The sequence below is a fragment of the Dendrobates tinctorius genome, unplaced genomic scaffold (assembly GCF_039654945.1).
Source record: "Dendrobates tinctorius isolate UK_male_01 unplaced genomic scaffold, ASM3965494v1 ptg000370l, whole genome shotgun sequence".
NCBI classification, from domain to species: Eukaryota; Metazoa; Chordata; class Amphibia; order Anura; family Dendrobatidae; genus Dendrobates; species Dendrobates tinctorius.
Window position 1 is genome coordinate 5,556,582 of NW_027362036.1, and position 22,788 is coordinate 5,579,369.

Consider the following 22,788-nt stretch of genomic DNA (forward strand, 5'->3'; position numbering starts at 1 on the left):
CCCATATACCCATCACATATCCTCCATCCCATAGTCCCGTGCCCATATACCCATCACACATCCTCCAACCCATAGTCCCGTGCACATATACCCATCATACATATCCGCCATCCCATAGCCCCGTGCCCATATACCCGTCATACATATCCTCCATCCCATAGTCCAGTGCCCATATACCCATCACACTTCCTCCATCCCATAGTCAACCATTATGACATCATAATGAGCAGCGGGGCTTGCAACCTATGATGACATCAGCGTCGCCATGGCAACCATTATGACATCATAATGAGGGGCGGGGCTTGATACACACTTTTCCCCCATTATGTAGATAGGGGCAAAATTGTTTGGTGAATTGGAACGCACGGGGTTAAAATTTCGCCTCACAACATAGCCTAGGACGCTCTCGGGGTCCAGACGTGTGACTGTGCCAAATTTTGTGGCTGCAGCTGCGACGGTGCAGATGCCAATCCCGGACATACACACACACACACACACACACACATACATACACACACTTGAGCTTTATATATTAGATTTTTTACAGGAGAACGAGGGCTTCGCATGGATTAGGTGTGTTTGTAAGTATGGTTTAATTAAGATTAATAAAGGAGTCTGTTATTTCAAATAAAGGATTTTTTAATGGGTGTTTGTGTTGTCTTCACAATTTTACTATGGGGTTAATAATAGGGTCATCTTATTGACTTGGCCTGGCTGTCCCCCATCTCTTGGCAAGGCTGGTTCCCCCATCTCTTGGCCTGGCTACCCCTCATCTCTTGGCCAAACTGTCCCCCCTATCCCTTGGCCTGGCTGCCCGCATCTGTCTCATGGCCTGGCTGCCCCCATGTCCCCTGGCTTCGCTGCCCACCCTGTCCCTTTACCTGGCTGCCTGCCCTGTCCCTTGGCCTGGCTGCCGACTCTGTCCCTTCACCTGGCTGCCCGCCCCGTCTCTTGGCCTGGCTGCCCGCCCGTCTCTTGGCCTGGCTGACCCCCTGTCCCTTGGCCTGGCTGCCTGCCTTGTCTCTTGGCCTGGCTGCCTACCCCGTCCTTTGGCTGCCCACCGTCCCTTCACCTGGCTGTCCACACGTCTCTTGGCCTGGCTGCCCCCATGTCCCTTAGCCTCTATGTCCGCTGTCTCTTGGCCTGGCTGCCCCCATGTTCCTTGGTATGGCAGCCCACCCTGTCCTTTAGCCTGGCTGCCTGCCCCGTCTCTTGGCCTGGTTGATCCCCTGTCCCTTGGCCTGGCTGTCCGTCCCTGTCTCTTGGCCTGACTAACCCCCTGTCTGGCTGTCCGCCCCGTCTCTTGGGCTGGCTGCCCCCGTGTCCCTTGGCCTGGCTGTCCGCCCCTGTCTTTTGGCCTGACTAACCCCGTCTGGCTGTCCGCCCCTGTCTTTTGGCCTGACTAACCCCCTGTCTGGCTGTCCGCCCCTGTCTTTTGGCCTGACTAACCCCCTGTCTGGCTGTCCGCCCCGTCTCTTGGGCTGGCTGCCCCCGTGTCCCTTGGCCTGGCTGTCCGCCCCTGTCTTTTGGCCTGACTAACCCCCTGTCTGGCTGTCCTCCCCTGTCTTTTGGCCTGACTAACCCCCTGTCTGGCTGTCCGCCCCTGTCTTTTGGCCTGACTAACCCCCTGTCTGGCTGTCCGCCCCGTCTCTTGGGCTGGCTGCCCCCGTGTCCCTTGGCCTGGCTGTCCGCCCCTGTCTTTTGGCCTGACTAACCCCCTGTCTGGCTGTCCGCCCCTGTCTTTTGGCCTGACTAACCCCCTGTCTGGCTGTCCGCCCCTGTCTTTTGGCCTGACTAACCCCCTGTCTGGCTGTCCGCCCCTGTCTTTTGGCCTGACTAACCCCCTGTCTGGCTGTCCGCCCCTGTCTTTTGGCCTGACTAACCCCCTGTCTGGCTGTCCGCCCCGTCTCTTGGGCTGGCTGCCCCCGTGTCCCTTGGCCTGGCTGTCCGCCCCTGTCTTTTGGCCTGACTAACCCCCTGTCTGGCTGTCCGCCCCTGTCTTTTGGCCTGACTAACCCCGTCTGGCTGTCCGCCCCTGTCTTTTGGCCTGACTAACCCCCTGTCTGGCTGTCCGCCCCTGTCTTTCGGCCTGACTAACCCCCTGTCTGGCTGTCCGCCCCTGTCTTTTGGCCTGACTAACCCCCTGTCTGGCTGTCCGCCCCGTCTCTTGGGCTGGCTGCCCCCGTGTCCCTTGGCCTGGCTGTCCGCCCCTGTCTTTTGGCCTGACTAACCCCCTGTCTGGCTGTCCGCCCCTGTCTTTTGGCCTGACTAACCCCCTGTCTGGCTGTCCGCCCCTGTCTTTTGGCCTGACTAACCCCCTGTCTGGCTGTCCGCCCCTGTCTTTTGGCCTGACTAACCCCGTCTGGCTGTCCGCCCGTCTTTTGGCCTGACTAACCCCCTGTCTGGCTGTCCGCCCCTGTCTTTTGGCCTGACTAACCCCCTGTCTGGCTGTCCACCCCGTCTCTTGGGCTGGCTGCCCCCGTGTCCCTTGGCCTGGCTGTCCGCCCCTGTCTTTTGGCCTGACTAACCCCCTGTCTGGCTGTCCGCCCCTGTCTTTTGGCCTGACTAACCCCCTGACTGGCTGTCCGCCCGTCTTTTGGCCTGACTAACCCCCTGTCCGCCCCTGTCTTTTGGCCTGACTAACCCCCTGTCTGGCTGTCCGCCCATCTTTTGGCCTGACTAACCCCCTGTCTGGCTGTCCGCCCGTCTTTTGGCCTGACTAACCCTCTGTCTGGCTGTCCGCCCCTGTCTTTTGGCCTGACTAACCCCCTGACTGGCTGTCCGCCCCTGTCTTTTGGCCTGACTAACCCCCTGTCTGGCTGTCCGCCCCTGTCTTTTGGCCTGACTAACCCCGTCTGGCTGTCCGCCCGTCTTTTGGCCTGACTAACCCCCTGTCTGGCTGTCCGCCCGTCTTTTGGCATGACTAACCCCCTGTCTGGCTGTCCGCCCATCTTTTGGCCTGACTAACCCCCTGTCTGGCTGTCCGCCCCTGTCTTTTGGCCTGACTAACCCCGTCTGGCTGTCCGCCCCTGTCTTTTGGCCTGACTAACCCCGTCTGGCTGTCCGCCCCTGTCTTTTGGCCTGACTAACCCCCTGTCTGGCTGTCCGCCCGTCTTTTGGCCTGACTAACCCCCTGACTGGCTGTCCGCCCCTGTCTTTTGGCCTGACTAACCCCGTCTGGCTGTCCGCCCCTGTCTTTTGGCCTGACTAACCCCCTGTCTGGCTGTCCGCCCCTGTCTTTTGGCCTGACTAACCCCGAAGACGCTATTACCACCCAAGCACGCTCGCTCTTCGCTACCTGAAGACCCCTCACCGCCCCTCTGACATCTCATGCCGGGGAGGAAGAAAAGGTAAATGGGTTGGATTGGAGCATGGCCAGAATTTAGAGGCCCGCCACACCTGTCCCCCTACTGTTCTTCAAAACTTGGGCTCCCCTCAGGTACCATAGTCGCCTCTGCTGATATCTCTGCCATTAGTGATGGTACAGAGGAAAGTGACTGTATCTGCACAAGTCCAGCTCCCACTGGTCAGCACGGAGTGACACGGGAGAGGACATGACCGCATCATTCCTGGTGACAGGAGAGGCTCAGGTGCCATTGTGCCGGCCCCTCCCCCACCATATCATAGGGACAGAACTGTGTGCGGGAACACATGGAAATGACTACAGCGTCCTGCCCACCAATCACCGCCGCGCTCTCAGAGCCCAGAGAAGCTGTCACAGACGGCCAATAGGAGGCCGCGTAACATGAGGGTTTAAAGCCGCGCACAGGGCGGAGCCGTATTCTGTCAGTCCCGGGGTCACAGCTGGCGGTCCGGCGAGGAGAAGCAGCGAGGGCGGAGTGCGCGGCTATCGGCGGTGTCTGCAGCAGCTTTCTGAGGTGAGCGGCATTGCTGGGGGCCGCTGCGGGCGGTGGGGAGGGGCAGGTGTGTGCGCCGCTCTGAGGCTGCGAGCGACATTGGCACAACAGGTAGGACTGTACCTGGTGGCGCACGGCAGGCGCCATGTATGCGACGTCTGTCGATAACTCTCCCTTCCTCAGAGCCTGTGACTGCTGCACATAATCCGGCCAGGGCTGTCGGTGCGCTTGGCCCCCTCATCTGATGAGGAGCACTGTTGCTCTTGGATCACTTCTCCCATCATCCTCCTCTTGTCTGCGATCAGTTGACCACAAGCCAAGCCTTTAGATCTGACCCTTCTAGGCTGTCCTACATCCCTGACCATACATGGGGCCACCTAGACACTGCCCTCTCCCGCAGACCCCAGGTTCTGGCATCTGGGGTAGAGATGGAGGCTGTGGCTGCTAGTGAGGGACTGATGGCGTTCCGCTGCTCACCTGTCACATGCGGCTAGGTGGCTTTTCTCCCTCCTGTGTAGCTGGGGCAGCCATGTTCTATGCTTATTAGTAAGGTGAAGTATTGACCAGACCGCATGGCTCCAAGGTCGGTGTGGTGATGGGCGTTCTAGGTCTGAGGTACAACCTGTGCCCTCAGGTCCATGCCCAGGCTGGGTGCAGGGATTCCTCATAGTCTGTGGCCCATTAATACTTGGACTTATTTGGGATGTTGCTCTCCTGGCACTGCAGACTTGCCATGCTTCCGCACTTGTAGACCTACAACCGCCTGACGGTCTCTTCTTGGCCGATCTACCATTAGTTGGTTTCTCTAGGCGTCTTCTGGCTGCAGACCGCAGTTTCTGAGAGGCCCATTGGTCTTCTATGGCCTTGCCTGCACAGCTGTTGAGGGCAGACCTCTTCCCAAGCTCTGGGGCATGCATCTGTTTCTTGTAACCGTAGTAAAAGCTGCCTAAAAGTTCTGCATTCAGTTAAGAAACAAAATACTCAAACTGTAATGTGTGAATGCAGCCCAATTGGGACATTTGTGTTTTATCCTTTTGCCGCAAGTTTAGTGGCACTCTGTCAGCCATCAAAGTATAAGTGCCCCCGGAGTAGCCACATATAACCCCTTAGCGACAGAGCCAGTTTGCAGCTTAATGACCAGGTCAATTTCTACAATTCTGACCATTGTCCCTTTATGAGGTTATAACTCTGGTGCACTTTAATGGATCCCGCTGATTCTGAGTTTTTTCGTGACATATTGTACTTCATGTTAGTGGTAAAATTTCTTCGATAAGTCTTGTTTGTTTATGAAAAAACAGAAATATGGCAAATTTTGCAATTTTAAAACTTTAAATTTTTATGCCCTTAAATCAGAGAGATGTCACACAAATTTCTTAATAAATAACATTTCCCACATGTCTGCTTTACATCACCACAATTTTGGAAGCAAAATTTTTTTTTTTTTTCGTTGGGAAGTTATAAGGATTAAAAGTTGACCAGCGATTTCACAACACAATCTACAAAACTTTTTTTTTTAACGGCGATTGCAAAAGCGGAGTCGGTAAAAACCGACCGATTCATGTTCTCTGTGGTCTCTGCTACCCCCGGCAGCCGAGACCCCGGAGAAAATCCGACACTGGGGGGGCGCTATTCACTTTCTCCACAGCACCATGAATTAGCGGCGCTGTGCTTTTAGTACCCTTAATTACCACTGTTAAATGGTGTATCGGCGGTCGCTAAGGGGTTAAAGCAACAGCACTGTGACTGTTGCAACAAAGTACAGGTGCTCAGTGCAGCCATGGCATTGACCAACATCTAACACCTTCATGACATTTGGCGTACCTATACGTCATGGTCTGATAGGTGCTCCCGACTGATGACGTGTTCGTCATGGCAATCGTGCATGGCGCAGGAGCTGTGCCCACGCGATCACCGCTGGGAGCTATCGTGCAAGCAGAGCTCCCAGCGGTCAACTCCAGCTCACAGCCAGGAGCTTTGCCTGCACCGCCCTGCGTTTAACACCCTAAAAAATGCGCCCAATATCGATCTCAACATTTAGGTGCAGTGCACAGGTGCCTGGAGAGGTCTGGCGCTTGCGCACTGCAGTATTCTGCTCTGCCCTCAACAGGGCAGAGCAGTGCACCTGCGCAGGAGCCGCGACAGGAAGGAAAGAAGAGGACAGTATTGTATGAAGATGGGAGGTGCTGGACCAGACCGCCCCCCCCTGTTATGAATGAGTCACCGTAGGAGGCAAAAAACAAATACTAGCTAAGTCCAGAAAACCAGAGAAGTTGGCAGCTATCGGACTGCAAACCCCTGAACCTAACAACAACTAGCAGTAGCCGTGGCGGGTTCCTACGGTGCCCTAGACCTCTCGATCACAGCCGGAGAACTACATAGCCTAAAGACAGAAAGGGAAATCTAAACTGCCCCAGAGCAGACCCCAAAGCAATAGGCAGCCCCCAACATATAATGACGGTGAAGCAAGATGAAAAAACACTCACACAGATAGAAAGATAGGCTGAGCAAATGATGGGGCCCAAGCTAACTAAATAGGACAGAATAGAAAAGCTGCTGTCTGCAATCCGCCAAAACCCTATCAAAACAAGGGCCAACAGGCTGATGGGGGGGGGGGGGGGGGGGTTTCCTGAAGACGCTAGGCTTCAAAAAGACTATATCAGCACTCAGGTATTTTCTGAAGACAGAGCAAAAAGGAATTCAACTCACCCCAGCAGGGAATGGCAGAAATTCAGAAAAACAAGGCAAGACAAAACACAAATGCAAAAAGCAGTGCAGAAAACTTAGCTTTTGAGGAGCAGGAATCAGACTGGTCTCCTTAGATTCCCTCAGAGATCACCAGCAAGGCAGAAGGGCGTCAGCTGCCTTATATCCAGTCAGCAATTCCTGTCACCCAGTCATCATCATACCCAGGTGCTTGATATTCAGCCTCACTACCTCCCTTCACCAGAAGAGGGAGTTCATCAGACCTCAATGGTGAAGGGGAAAATGAACTCACAACACCCCCCCCCCCCCCCCCAGTGAGTATAATAACTTTTTTTTTCTTAACTTTCACGTTACATCGGGGACTTATCTACAGCATTACAGAATGCTGTAGATAAGCCCCTGATGTCGGTGCCGGCAGCTCATAATCGAAAAAAGGGGTGACAGATTCCCTTTTAAAGGCCCAAAATGGGTGAAAATTACAAAGGGAACACTTAAAACAATAGGGAAATGAGGAAGGGGAGGGAAATTCAACTGGCAATTACAAATTGATTAAAGGTTGAGTGAGAAAACTAAACATATAAATGTCTGGGTGGTCCTGCCCACGTATACCTCACAGAATGCCAATGCGGCCTGCAATATGTGGGCAGGATCACCCAGACCCAAAGGCTTAACATCGGTTCAATTTTTTAAAAAGTCTCATGAAGCATGGCTGATCCCAGCATTACATGGTAAGGATGCCACAGGCATCGCTATCACACAAATTTAATCAATTTCAATTAAGCTCCAGCCCCTATTGAAACCTTAAGGCTGGGGTCACACTAACCGACGCAAAATACGGTCAGTATTTTACATGCGTAATACAGATGAATGGCCCCTAAACAGTGCTCCGTTTGTCATCTGTAATCAAGGTGTGGTCACGTATTTTGCGCATGTAAGCATCCGTATGTAATCCGTATGGCGAGATTTTTTCTCGCAGGCTTGCAGAATGGACATATAATGGAGCCCTATGACAGGGTTTCTAAACAGAAACCAAAGAATAGATCTAGACACATAGAATGCATATATATTCTCTATCTATTCTTTTGTTTCTTTATTAAAACTGTCAGTGTGAGTTTACTGTATAGCGCACTGAATTGCCGGCTTTGCTAGAAGACACCGGGTTCGTATTTCTCGCAGGTTAGATGTGTGGTCCGTGTGTAATCCGTATTCTTTGCGCACCCATAGACTTGCATTGGCGTACTACGGGCGTAGTACGCTGACAATCGCAGCATGCTGCGATTGGCATGGAGCGTAGGATACGGATGAGAAATATACGCCTGGTGCGAGGGACCCCATAGAGAATCATTGGTCCGTGTCTAATGCGTGCTTTTAGCGCCTCACTTGGCCGTATTCCTCCCCAGTGTGACCCCGGCCTTAGCCCCCGTCACACACAGCAGTGATCTCGCTGGTGAGATCGCTGCTGAGTCACAAGTTTTGTGACGCAACAGCGATCTCACCAGCGAGATCGCGGTGTGTGACACTGACCAGCGACCGGCCCCCCTGCTGGGTATCGCTGATCATCCTGGAATGGCCAGGACCTTTTTTTTTATCGCTGGTCTCCCACTGGCCAGCACGCATCGCTGTCTGGCAGGTGGGAGACCACCGATCAGCGAGCGGGAGCTGGTAACCAAGGTAAACATCGGGTTTTTAAGCAGCGCTTAGAAACCCGATGTGTACCTTAGTTACCAGCTCCCTGCACCAGTGCGCTGGTAACTAAGACGTGCGTCGCTTGTTACCCGTGTGTAGTTGTCCTAATCGCTGCTGAGATCTGCCTGTTTGGCAGCTCACCAGCGATCATGTAGCGACTCACCAGCGATCCTGACAAGTTCAGATCGCTGGTGAGTCGCTGTGTGTGACATGGCCCTTAGAGAAGAAATGTTTTGGATATACAGGATTAGCACCCTTAAACCCTATGGACTCAATGAAGTTACTGAGATTTTTACTTCTTTTTATTCTATTTATGTTCACACAAATTTTTTATTTTTTTTCTCTGTACAGTTGCTCCATAGGGTCGCAAATCCTCTTTCCTATAAATTTTAATACCCTTCTGATTGTTAAATCAATATATCACAATGTCTTATCCCAAATAATGAATGTGCACATTGTTTTGCATCCAATTTCTTATCCTTTTTAACTTTCTTGATTTTAAACTAATTGCTTTTAATTTTTTTTTCTCAGCTTTGTATTTATGCAAATTTTAATCCCAATTTCTTTTGTCCCCCCTCTTCAACCCCCTTTTTCTTTTCAATAGTATATACCTGTGAAAAATAGGGCACCTTTTCCTAATATCTCACCCACTGGCAAAAAAAATTTATTTTCACTCCTTTTCATTTGTGTATATTTCCCCTTTTGTATCTGCTCTTCCTCATCTACCTAGGTGGCTCCTGTGTTTAATGTCCTCCCTCTGGTTCTCATTCACAGACTCATCCTGGGTTCTAATCCCATTACTCTTTCATTACTTTCTATTCAATGCTTTCTTCATCTAATTCTATCTTATCAGTTGCCACTATGTTGAGTTCCCTTTTTCTTTATTACATCCCCACATATACCTATGTGGCTCCTCCATTAAATGTTGCCTTTCTGACTTCTATCCTATGATCTATCCCAGGTTCTAATCCCAATTCTCCTGCTCTCCTCAGCAGTTAGTCCTTCATGTAACTGTTATCATTTTTATGTATAGTTCTCTTGTCTCCTTTCTCCTCTTTGCCCTCATCTGCCTGGGTGGTGCCTCTGTTAAATGTTCCCTCTCTGCCTCTAATTAGCCCATCCTAGGTTCTTATGCCACTTCTGCACATTTGTCGTCTATTTGTCTGTTTACATTATATCAAAAAGAATTGTATGGGATTTCTTTTTCCTTTAATCAGTTTATATTTGCCAGTTGAACCAGAACAGTAAAATCTCCATTCATGTTCTCCTACTGTCCCTTTTAAAAATGTAAAAACTTGGGGCTGAACTAACATTTTAGTGGAAAAAATGTTTACTTTCCTTTTTTGAATTTCTTGATGCTATAAAAAAGCTCAATATACCCCTAATCAATTCCTCAAGAGGGGTAGCTTCCAAAATGGGGTCACTTGTGGAGGAATCTCACTGTTTTGTTATGTCAGGGGCTCTATTCCAGCCAATTTTACCTGCAAAAGTTCCCTTCAAATTCCTGCCATGCACCCAAACAGTAGTTTTTCACCACATATGGGGTATCTGCATACTCTAGAGAAATTGCAAAACAAACTGGCCTTTCCATCCTGTTACACTTGTGAAAATTCTAGAGTTGGGACTAAAGTAAAATGTTGTGTGTGTGTGTGGGGTGTTTGTTTTTTTTTTTTTTTTTGTCTAGTTCATTCCAGTTAAGCACCTGAAGGTTGTGGGAAATGTTCATGTTTGAGCAGTTCTGAAGGTCCCTCTGTTCTGGCTATAAAACTTCAAGCAAGGACCACTCCAGGTGCTCTATAATCTGCTCCAGGAATTACTGTAAATACTAGTGCTGCTCCTAACTGAAATGTGCCCCCTAAATGTTCAGGTTGCTTCTGCTTTGCTTCACTTTTGGCTTTCGTCCATGTGGCGGTCAATTGCTCTTCTACGGGATGGCCTCCTAGTGAGCTAGAAATGTCAGCCTGGCGCTCCCAGAACTTGTGTTCATACTTGGGCAGTGTCTGGCCTTTGTTTCTGTGAGGCTGTTCTGTAGACTGTACATTCCAGCGCCTCCTGTGATTAGAGCTGATGTATTGGGAGATGCATTAAACAAGTTCAAAGGACAGTTGGAATAGCTGTCTATAAACAATCTGGTTGCTAATATCTCCAAAAAAGACCTATAAGAAAAAATCCTACCTGTTTTCATGAGTCTACAGCATTTGTTTCAATTCCGGCCCACTTTTCAAGAGCCTTAAAGGGGTTGTCTGGGCTTTTCACATAATCTCCGTACATATCTGGGCTGCAGAATTATGAAAATAAGTAAGTAACTTACTTTCTGTCACTAGTTTGGACGGTTTTCTAGATATTCTGAACAGAACGTCCAAGGGGGGGTGTTATGGCATTGAAATGAGAACTAGACGTAACCTCCTACTCTACTCCAAACATGCCCTCTATAGCAACAACCCCACCCTCCATAGCTACAGGCCCTCCCCGTCCACATGAAGAAGCCCTCATCACACAGTAACAAATCCTCCCCCTCTAGCAGCCTCACTGCAGAGAGCAGGACCACCCAGCTGCTCCTCCCCCAGACACACGCTGAACAGTGATCTATGGAAAGTGAACCTAGTCAAGAGTGAAAATTGTCCTGTATTCTGGGCCACTCCATGATTACAATACATAACTCATTATCAGTAATTCATCCCCTCACTGTCCCAGGCTGCTGGCAGCAGTGAGAACAGACTGTGTGATGGGGGGGTCTGCAGCTTCTAATCTGCACAGGAGATGGCAGTCACCGATGTAATCTGTTGTGTGACAAAGCCTCTGAACTGTGAATGAGACAGCTCTGTCACTGATGTCTTCACACTGCAGCAGATTTGGTGCAGTGTATGTGTGAGCACTGTGTCTCTAATGACACAAATAGTGATGGGAGCAGCCTGTCCCAGAATACAGGACTATTTTCACTTTCTATAGACCACTGTTCAGCGTGTGTCTGGGGGAGGAGAAGCTGGGTGGTCTGCTCTCTGCAGTGAGGCTGCTGGAGGGGGAGGATTTGTTACTGTGTGATGAGGGCTTCTTCATGTGGACGGGGAGGGCCTGTAGCTATGTAGGGTGGGGTTGTTGCTATAGAGGGCATGTTTGGAGTAGAGTAGGAGGTTACGACTAGTTCTCATTTCAATGCCATACCACCCCCCACCCCCCCTTGGATGTTCTGTTCAGAGTAAATTACTTATTGTCATAATTCTGCAGCCCAGATATGTACTGAGACTGTGAAAAGCTCTGACAACCCCTTTAAGGCTGTGTGCACACGATGCGGATCCGCAGTGGATTTTTCCGCGCAGAAACGCTGCATATCCGCATTGTGATGTACAGTAGCATGTAAATCAATGTAAAAAAAACCGCTGTGCAGACGCTGCTGATTTTCCGCGCAGTTTTCCTGCGGTACAAAATCCGCAGCATGTCACCACTATTGTGCAGTTTTCCACCTCCCCTGTCTCCAAATCCGCAGGGGGAAAACTGCATTAAAAATGGAAGAAATCTGCAGGAAAAATGCAGGTCATTTGACCTGCGGATTACGTAAATTCTGCGTGGAAAAATCCGCAGGGCAAAAAAGTACGTGTGCACTCAGCCTAAATGTATCATTCTAGTGACATATCATAAAGGCTCCTGGGTTTTTTTTTTTTTTTTTGGCTTCCCATCCCCACAAGCTGACATTGTCATTAGGCCCCCCTGCTGCCATGACATCCCATCGGTCCCTTGCAATTGCATCAAAAAGAGGCAATGGGAGTCAGAGCAGGACTATATCAGTGATGCGGATTCGGTAAGACAAAATTTCAACTACTCAATTTCCCTGACTCCGACTACACAGCCTCATACTGAGCATGTACATAAAGTGTAGTGTAACAAGGGGGCACGGGGTGGTAGTCATGGTTGAGTTCACTAAGACAGTCTGTGAGCACCCCAGCCCCTTTCACACGACGAGTGTAGTTGCAGTCCTGCGGTACAGTCAGTTACCTCCATCAGACGCTTACTCTATCTGTTGGGGGTGAGCATATAGGAAAACACCACAGTCAACAGTTCTGCTCCAAAGTGAAACCTTTACTTTACTTTCCACAACACCTGGACCCGTCCACACTGCCGGACAGTCCGTAACAGCTTGTGTAGTGTCAACCCCCCCCCCCCCCCCCCCCCCCCCCCGACCAGGGCATCCTCTGCTACTTGCAGTGAAGAGCATCCTGCCATTGGCAAGCCTGCCCAGGCTATGGTGCGAGAACAGGAAATCTCGTCCCGGTCAGCCTGTTGGACTGGCCAACTTTCTAACTCCTTCTATCCCTGAACTATTATGTACAGCCCGTTAAAGTTTGCCGAACCACGTGGGCTCAATGTGTAATAGAGAGGAGGCAGCTGAGGTTCCCCTGCCACCTCCTTACAGTAGCACAGATCCATTTCCACTAGGAAAGCCTAGATCCTTAGATCAGGAACAGACATTTATAGGACACTTCATAACTCTCTCAAATTCTTATGAAACATTACAGCACATCCTGCATTGTACTACTGCACCCAATTTATTATATATTGTCTGAGTAGATCCATTTGTATAATGACTCCTCCAAAATGGACACTCCACAGCCCTGATATGAAAGAGGGTACTGTCATTAGACATTTATGACTTATAATAGGCCATAAGTGTCTAATAGATGCAGCCCTAAAGTCCTCAACCCTCAGCTGTCTCTAGAATGGGAGACACTGACTCTGAATTGTTTCCCTGGCCACAGGAACAGGACTGGTGGTCATACATGTGCAGTTCCATCCATTCATTGATGTCCCTCTTAGCCCAGCTAAGAATAAAAGGCTATCAGCTGGCATTTTGTGAATGTGAGATGATCCCACTCAACATTTTCTGCATGTTCTACAAACAGTCATGCAGGGGACTGGATGTTTTCTCCAGATTATGTTCCATTGTCAATTAGTAATGCAAGTTGTCTCTTCAGAGAGTAAAAGTACTAGAACTATTATGCCACTCATTAGAAATCACCAAATTTAATATCTATTTACCCTTCTGAAGTATAAGATTGCTACTTCTAGTGGGTGGCATTGGGGTTCAGATCCTCTTCCTCCATAGACAATTTGCATATTTAATTTCACCAGTAGTATGGCCTATTTGACTCCTCACACTGGCTTGTTACACTCCACATGGAAAGGTTACCCGTTAGATTTTTAATTGGGGAGTGACTAGGGGTTAACTTACTTTGTAAGATGGAACATGCTTGTCTGTCCATTTAATGGCCAGTTTACAGATCATTCACTGTATCTGAAACAGGGTCGTATATGTAATCTGGCACTGTTCTTAGCAGCTCATTGTGCTAGTGTCATAGTCGTGAGCGGAGGTCTTGTAGTTGTGGGTCCTGTCAGTCGCCACCATTACTGCACTACTTTAACTTCATGCTGTGTATACAGTTGGCCCATTCCTTTCCACTAGTAGTTGCACTAGGTTCTCCCTCTTTCGTTGGCTGTATCCCTCCATTCTATTTTACAAAAGATTTTTAGGCTCTGGATGTATACTAGAATGTTTCCATCCACTGATCGCATGCAGAGTCTGTCAGTGCTGAAGAATTGGCAGTATATTAATTGCAGTAGCCTCAAGCTGTCTTTAACATTTTAAAGAAGTTGTCCAGCCTTGGACTAAAGGCCCCGTCACACTAAGTGATATCGCTAGCAATATTGCTAAAGTGTCACCGATTTTGTGACGCAGCAGCGATATTGCTAGCAATATCGCTATGTGTGATACTTGCTGCCGACCGGCTTCCCCGCTTGCTATCGCTGATCGCGCGAGAACGACCTGGGCCGTTTCTCGTCAGCCGCTTCCTGCTGGGCTTCTTGCTGGCGCCGACAAGCGACACGTGGAAGCGGGCGGGAGGACGTCTTCATCGCTGCGTCTGACAGGTAAGTAACGGCCGCTGCTGCGTCGCTACATCGCTAGTGAGATCTGCCTGTCTGGCAGCTCACTAGCAACCACTTAGCGATGCACCAGCGATCCTTACTGGGTCATATCGTTGTCGGGATTGCTGGTGCATCGCTTTTTGTGACAGTACCTTTAGACACCTCTCCATTACTAACCTGTGGGCTTGATGTCCTCTTTGCATTGTCAGGTGACATCAACCCCACTTGCCACTGCTACAGGGCAAGTGGGAAGAGCAATGTGACTTTTCTGGGGCAGCTGAGACCTGATGTCTCTAGTCTGGTAGGGGCCAATATCCACAGCCCCTTCCTAGGCTATTATCGGCTCACAGCTGTCTGCATAGCCTTTGCTGGTTATTTATAGGGGTACCCGACGTGTGGTTGTTTTTTTTATTTATTTTTTTTTTTTAACCCCCAAGGGTGGTTTGCACATTCATGACCAGGCAAATTTTTACAATTCTGACCACTGTCCCTTTATGAGGTAATAACTCTGAAACGCTTCATGGATCCTGGTGATGCTGACATTCTTTTCTCGTGACATATTGTACTTCATGTTAGTGGTAAAAATTCATTCAAATAACTTGCGTTTTTATGAAAAAAAACGGAAATTTGGCGAAAATTTTTAAAATTCCGCAATTTTCCAACTTTGAATTTTTATGCCCTTAAATCAGAGATATGACACACAAAAAACTTAGTAAGTAACATTTCCCACATGTTCACTTTACATCAGCACAACTTTTGTTAGGAAGTTATAAGGGTTAAAAGTTGACCAGCGATTTCTCATTTTTTGCAACACCATTTTATTTTTATGGACCACATCACATTTGAAGCCACTCTGAGGGGTCTATATGATAGAAAATACCCAAGTGACTCCATTCTAAACTGCACCACTTAAGGTGCTCAAAACCACATTCAAGAAGCTTATTAACCCTTCAGGTGCTTCACAGGAATTTTTTGAATATTTAAAAAAAAAAAAATGAACATTTAACTTTTTTCACAAAAAAAATGTCTGGTTTAATTTTTATTCTACCAAGGGTAAAAGGAGAAATTGGACTGCAAAAGTTATTGTGCAGTTTGTCCTCAGTACGCTGATACCTGATATGTGGGGGGAACCTCAGCGCATGGCAGAGCTCAGAAGGGAAGGAGCGCCGTTTGACTTTTTCAATGCAAAATTGGCTGGAATTCAGATCGGATGCCATGTCACGTTTGGAGAGCCCCTGATGTACCTATACAGTGTGGTGAGAACGTTGAACCCACAAGGGCTTCACAGAAGTTTATAACGCACAGTGGTACAATTAAAAAAAAAAAAAAAAATGATCTTTTCACCCCCAATTTTTATTTTCCCAAGGGTAACAGGACCCTAAAAGTTATTGTGCAATTTGTCCTGAGTACGCTGATACCGCATATGTGGGTGTAAATGACTATTTGGGCGCATAGCAGAGCTCAGAAGGGAAGCAGCGCCATTTGACTTTTTTGTCTGGAATTGAGATTGGACACTGTCGCGTTTGGAAAGCCCCTGATGTACCAAAGCAGTGAAACCCCACACACACACACACACACACACACACACACACACACACACACACACACACACACACACACACACACACACACACACACACACACACACACACACACACACACACTACACCATTTTGGAAACTAGACTGCCCCCCCCCCCCCCCCCCCCAAGGAACTCATTTAGATGTTTGGTGAGCACTTTGAACCCCCCCAGTGCTTCACAGAAGTTTATAATGCCCAGGTGTGAAAATGGAAAAATCGTATTTTTTCCACAAACATGATCTTTTAGTCACCAATTTTTTATTTTTATTTTTTTTTTTTTTAATTTTCCCAAGGGTACCAGGAGTAATTGGACCCCAAAAGTTGTTGTTCAATTTGTCCTGAGTACACTGATACCCCATATGTGGGATAAAACTACTGTATGGGCACACGTCAGGTCTCGGAAGGGAAGTAGTGACGTTTTGGAATGCAGACTTTGATGGAATGGTCTGCAGGTGTCATGTTGCTTTTGGAGAGCCCCTGATGTAAGTGGAAACCCCCCACAAGTGACCCCATTTTGGAAACTAGACCCCCTAAGGAACTTATCTAGATGTGTGGTGAGCACTTTGAACCCCCAAGTGCTTCACAGAAGTTTAGAACGCCCGGGCGTAAAAAGAAAATTTTTTTTGCCCCCAATCTTTTATTTTCCTAAGGCTAATTCCCCATATATGGGGGTAAAACACTATTTGGGCGCATGGCAGAGCTTGTAAGGGAAGGAGCGCCAATTGACTTTTTCAACGCAGAATTGGCTGGAATTAAGATCAGACGCCATGTTGCATTTGGAGAGCACCTGATGTGCTCAAACAGTGGAAACCCCCCCCAATTGTAACTCTAGCCCTAACCCGAAAATGGAAATACATTTTCTCTTAATTTTATTATTTTTCCCTAACTAAGGGGGTGATAACAGGGGGTTTGATTTACTATTTATGGCGGTTTTTATGTTTGGCGGCTGTCACACACTAAAAGACGCTTTTTATTGTAAAAATAGTTTTTGCATCACCACATATTGAGAGGTATAATTTTTCCATATTTTCACCCACCGAATCATGTGAGGTCTTATTTTTTACGGGACGAGTTGACATTTTTATTGGTATCATTTTCGGGCACATGACATCTTTTGATCGCTTTTTATTCTGATTTCTGGGAGGCCGAATGAACAAAAACCAGCACTTCATGAATTTCTTTTGGGGGGTGCGTTTATTCTTCAGGTCGGTACGGTTACAGCGATACCTCACTTGTTGTTTTTTTGTTTTTGGCGCTTTTATGCAATGAAAAACATTTTGTATAAATTATTTTTGCATCGCTTTATTCTGCGAGCTATAACTTTTTTTTTTTTTTTTTTTTTTTTTTGCTGATGCTGTATGGCGGCTCATTTTTTGCGGGACAAGATGACGTTTTCAGCGGTACCATGGATATTTTTATATGCGTCTTTTTGCGCGTTATTGCACTTTTTGTTCGATATGATAAGTCATTATTTTTTGCTTCGTTTTTTAATTTTATTTTTTAAGGGGTTCGCTAAAGGGGTTAACTAATGGGACAGTTTTATAGGGCAGGTCGTTACGGACGCGGCGATACCAAATATGTGTACTTTTGTTTTTTGTATTTTTATTTATTTCCAAAAAACGAATTTATTAGGGAATTGTTTTTTTTTAATTTAGCGGTTTTTTTTTTTTTTTTTACACTTTTTTTTTTTTAAACTTTACTACATTATCCCAGGGGGGACATAACTGTCATGTGACAGATCGCTGATCTGTCACAGGCACGGCACAAGGCTTCCTCGTGCCTGCGCTTTGCATGCACTGAGGAAGCCGGCCCCTGAAGGTCCCAGTCGCCATCTTGGATTCGGGGACCTGCAGGGATGGAGCCCCCCCCCACAGCAGCGCTGCACATTGCGCTGCTGTGGGGGGCTCAGGGAAGCACGGAGGGAGCCCCTCCCTGCCGATGCTTCCCTTTAACCCCCGGTACACTGGAATCGTGTTTGATCGTGGAGTGCAAGGGGTTAACATGTCGGGGGCGGTCCGTGACCGGCCCTGACACTGTGCCGGGTGTCAGCTGTGATAATCAGCTGACACCTGGCCGCGATCAGCGGCGCTCACCACGTGGGCGCCGCTGATCGCTGTGACATACTATCCTGTCCCTGGGAATTAAGTCCCAGGGTACATGGACTGGGTAGTACGTCACATGGCAGAAAGGGGTTAAAATTAACAGAGGCTGTAGCCAGACAGCAAATGTACCTTCCTTCTGTTAATGCTCCTAGGCTGGTGACTGTGTGTTTACTTATCGGTTTAGTAATGAGGGTGTCGGGCTGACACCTTTTCATTACTAAGCCTAGAGCTATGTGTCAATGACAGCTGCTGCTGCCCCAATCCCATTACCTTGATGCCACACTGAATCAGCATGAAAAATTTTGGTGTTCAGCCAAGAAATTACATCACAACTTTTTTTTTTTTTTTTTTTTTTTAATATCTTTATTTAGCTCAAAAAAAGCATTCAATGTAGTGCAAAAATATGCACCAAATCACTGCAAAAATGAGTTTTTGCTTGCAGCATTTTTCCTGCCAAGAGATGGAGAAGCCTTGCAGAAATTTCTGCAAACAAGCACTCAACGTGCACACAAAGCCTAAGGGACGTTTAGGTGTTATGTCTCCATTATACAGGGAGTAGAGCCACTTGTAACCCATACAACCTGTACGCCTTCATTATTTTCCTTTGTTTCAGCAGTCTTTTCTTCTTGATCACTCCTGGATCTCTGCAGTCCTAGATGTGCCTACCAGGTCTTTTGTTCTCGGGTGTATTTATAAAACCTTAATGAAGGCATCTAATCCGAGGTGTAAATATAACCTGAAATCTTGCAAATTACTTAGAAAGACTTTACAGCCGTGCAATCATTTTCATTATCACTCCAATTAATGAAGCTGCTGGCTGCTTTTCCACATGTAATGTATATTCATGAATGTACCATCTCTGCCCCTTGTCTACTAAATTGCACTGCTCAAAGTTGTACCTGGTAAATTAGAATAAAGACTTATTCCATTCATACAGATGGTATGGTTACCCTCCTTTAGTCAATTAATGGTGTTCACAGAATGTGGCATAAGTGTCTATTGCTTTGGGTCCCATCTAGAGGACCCAAACAGTGATCTGCTGAGTGTGCTGTGTACAGGAGTAGGCTGTATGTTAAGGTGGTCCTCTCTCCAGTGATGCCTGGGTTCAGACCATGTCTTTACTCCCTGTTCATGACTCATAAGACACTGGTCTGGTACTGGCTTCTTGCTCACATGGTTTTGGGATGTTATCCCTGCAAGCTGACAAGGGGCTGCGGTGCAGTCAGAAATCTGGGAATTGAGTGGTGGACTCTTATTTGTTTTGTCTGTTTCCCCTTGGCCAATGTACTTCTGAAATTGATAGAACCCTATACTAAAATGTCTATGCAAGGGATTCGGTGTGAAAAAAAGCTAAGCTTTTGTTGCATATACCATATATACTCGTGCTCACCGCTGTCTGCTGCTTCCTGTGTCAGTGACTGTTCAGCCAGCAGAGGATGCGGCGCGTACTAACCACATCGCTTCCTCTGCTGCCTAAACGTCACTAACACAGGGTGTAGCAAGACAGCGGTGAGCAGTGATAGACCCCAGACAGGTGAATATCGCTATACTCTCTGCAGACACGCTTCTCTGGTCTCCCTTCCTGCCTTCAGCGGTAACGTGATACCGCTCAATACATGTGAATATGCGCATATTCATGAGTTTAATGAGCAGTACCACATGACCGCTGAAGGGAGACTGTGGAGAAGCGGGGGGGCCTTCAGAGACCGCGCCAGGAGGGGGCAAGTATCGTCTGACACCTCTGCTCCTCCTCCCCCCGCCGACTCTCAATATGACTAGTGTGTAAGCCGAGAGGGGGACTTTCAGCCCAAAAAAATGGGCTGAAAGTCTCGACTTGTACACGAGTACATACGGTATTTACCATACTTCCTGACATCACCATTGATATGCTGTGCTCAGGAGCTGATCTGCCCCACAGTGGGTTATAAAACCAGCACCCGTGTATCTTTTCAGGAGATTGTGGGAGGCCGAGCGTGTGCTGCCTTCTCATGAGGATGTCGGGTAGTGCAGGCAACCAGAAGCACTTGTCAACCAATGGGCTTGTTATGGTGGGAACAAGCAATGGAGGAATATTGAGCTAGTTTTACAGGTTCCAATATCTTGGTTGAAAAACCCTTTCGGTTATGTAATGTGACGAAGGCTAGTTTCACATTTACGCCTTTTTGCGCAGTGTTTCGTGCGCACTTGAAACGCAAGCAAAAAACGCTTGTAAACAGTGATTTTTAGACGCATCAGAGTGCGCATGACCACAAAAGCAGCATTTTTGTGTTTTTGCATGCGTTTGCGTCTTTTAGGCGCATGCGTCACATTTCCCAGGAGGAAAATCCTTGAAAAATTCTTGAAACAGACTCCACCAATGGGACACCAGTGGGCGTGTCATGGGAATTCTTTATATAGACCCTGTTTACAGCTGAATTCTTCAGATTTTGTTGCTTTTTCCTTTGTCAACATGGATCTGCGCTGGAAGTTTTCGCTTCAACTTGGATCTGGACATCGCGCTGTCTCAGGCATTTGCTTGCCAGCAACAAAAGGAGAGAGACAGCAAAGATGGCAGCGACGGCATTTTTGGAAACATCAGATTTATTGAAGTCCGGGAGAGCTGTGGAGCGTACCACACCCTCTACAGTGAGCTTCAGGGAAACCCGGCGAAATTTAGTGACTATACCTGGATGTCCCAAGAAAGCTTCAGAGATTTGCTTTCTCGTATTCAAGGAGCCATCCGTAGACAGGACACACAGCTCCGTCGTGCAATTAGTCCTGAGGAACGGCTCCTGGTCACTTTACGGTACGTAATATTTAGAAACCAATGCCTGCATAATTGTTTTTGTTCTGCCATGTAGTAAACAAAAGCCTGCAGAATTATTGTTACGCCATGTACTAATATTTTTTCATTTCAGTGTTTTTTAAAAAAACCTTGACATAAATAGTAGTTTTTGTTCTTTCTCTGTTTGGCAGATTCCTGGCTACTGGAGAGACCCTATCTTCACTCCACTTCCAGTACTGGCTTGGAATCTCCACCTTGTTAGGAATAGTTGTGGACACCTGCTGGGCTTTGTGGGATGTTCTCTGTCCAGAATTTATGCCCATGCCCACTGTGGAAAAGTGGATTGATATTGCCAAAAAAATTCTGGACAGTCTGCAATTTCCCCAACTGTTTGGAAGCGGTGGATGGGAAACACATCCGGATAATCAAACCCAAAAGAAGTGGATCGGAGTACTATAACTACAAAAAGTACTTTTCTACAGTACTCATGGCCATTGTGGATGCAGACTCGGTTTGTTGCAGTGTACATTGGGGCATTTGGCCAGGGTGATGACTCGCAGGCTTTTAAGAACTCGGACATGGGCTGTCGGTTGTATGGCAACCATTTTAATTTCTCTATGCCATGGCCTCTTCCCCACACCGAAGATCCACCACAGCCATTTGTAATGGTTGGGGATGAGGCATTCCAAATGTGCCAAAACCTGCTGGGAGGGGGTAGGGGGGAAAAAAACACAATCACAGTCCAGTCTATACTTACAGGCCATCTCCCCGCCGGCACTTGGACTGGCTGCTCCTGCTGTTCGTCTTCACTTGCTGTGGACGATGACGTCTGAAAAAGAACAAAAAATTAATTTGGTACATGTGTAGATGTGACAGCGAATACTTGCCCAGACTGTAGGGCAGGAAAGTACTCACTTCACACACTGCTTGGGCCAGTTCACCACGGGCCGGTCTACATTCCTCCCCAGAAGACATGCTGCAATAAAAAGACATTAGTACATAATAAATTTAAAAAAGGACAGGCAGACATTAGGTTTAGAATACTCATTCTTGAAGTTGCTTCTCTCCACATTTCAGGACAGGACGCTATTGTCTCTTCCAGGCTGTCTATAGAGTAGTGGTCTGCCAGTACCAACACCTTTTATCTACACTACCCCCCCCCCCCCCCCAACAATATTTCTTTGTGTAGGGGGTGGTTTAAACCAGTGTCTAGACATGTTTATGCTAAAATCGCATGCGATCAAAAACGCTGGCATGCGCTTGTTAATGCGCACGCCTGTGATCCCATAGACTAATGTGTTATTTTGGCGCATTCCGTGTGCATGCGATCGCATGCGTTTATTTTTAACCAGGTTGGGCGGAACAAAAAATGCAACATGTTGCGTCTAGCTGCACACCTGGAAAAAGCGCATGAGCACGAAAACTAATGCATGCAAGCGCTACACCGTGCGAACGCCATGTTAAACATAGGGGCTCATGGCGCATGCGATAGGGTGTGCCCCATGCGCTGCACTAAAAGAAACGCTAATGTGAAAACCAGCCTTATCTGTACATCAGGTGCCAATGTGAGGAGCTGGCTCTGAGCCCACATAACTGGCAGATGCAGGCTGTGATATCTATCTGGCACCTGCTGCTAACCAGAGACCTCAACTGGCTTGGATTGCTGCTGTTTAATCTCTTAAATGTTGCTGACATTTTCTGATTGAAGCCAAAGTGATGCTCCAGTTAACCACCCATCATTCCTTCCCTCCATCCTTTGTCTTCAATAAATCCCAGCCAGTGCTTCACTCATTTTAACATGGTAACATAGCATAGTTAGCAAGGCTGAAAAAAGACATTTGTCCATCCAGTCCAGGCTATATTCCATCCGTCTAAATCCCCAGATCTACGTCCTTCTAAAGACCCTAATAACTGTAAGATACAATATTGTTACGCTCCAAGACGACATCCAGGCATCTCTTGAACCCATCACCACCTCCTCATGCAAGGAATTCCAGATTCTCACTGCCCTAACAGTAAAGATCTACTCTCAGGCTATGTGCCCACGTAGCGTTTAAATCCGGACACTGAAAACAGGACTCCTTCCCAGAAATCGTGTGGCTTTTTCCGCCCGATTTTACCACGATTATGATCGCGATTTTGCCGCGATTTTCACGTGCGATATTCAAGCACTTTCCAA

The 22,788-nt window shown here is 47.7% G+C and overlaps 1 protein-coding gene across 2 annotated transcripts in view; it reads left to right on the top strand.

Moving 5' to 3' along the window:
• The first annotated feature begins 3,720 nt into the window (after positions 1-3,720).
• NDRG3 (NDRG family member 3) overlaps positions 3,721-22,788 on the top strand; it is a 113,116-nt gene continuing 94,048 nt past the window's right edge. For both annotated transcript variants that reach the window (XM_073562909.1, XM_073562910.1), the window contains exon 1: positions 3,721-3,878. The gene's annotated coding sequence lies outside the window, so the exon portion shown is untranslated. The remainder of the gene's footprint in view (positions 3,879-22,788) is intronic.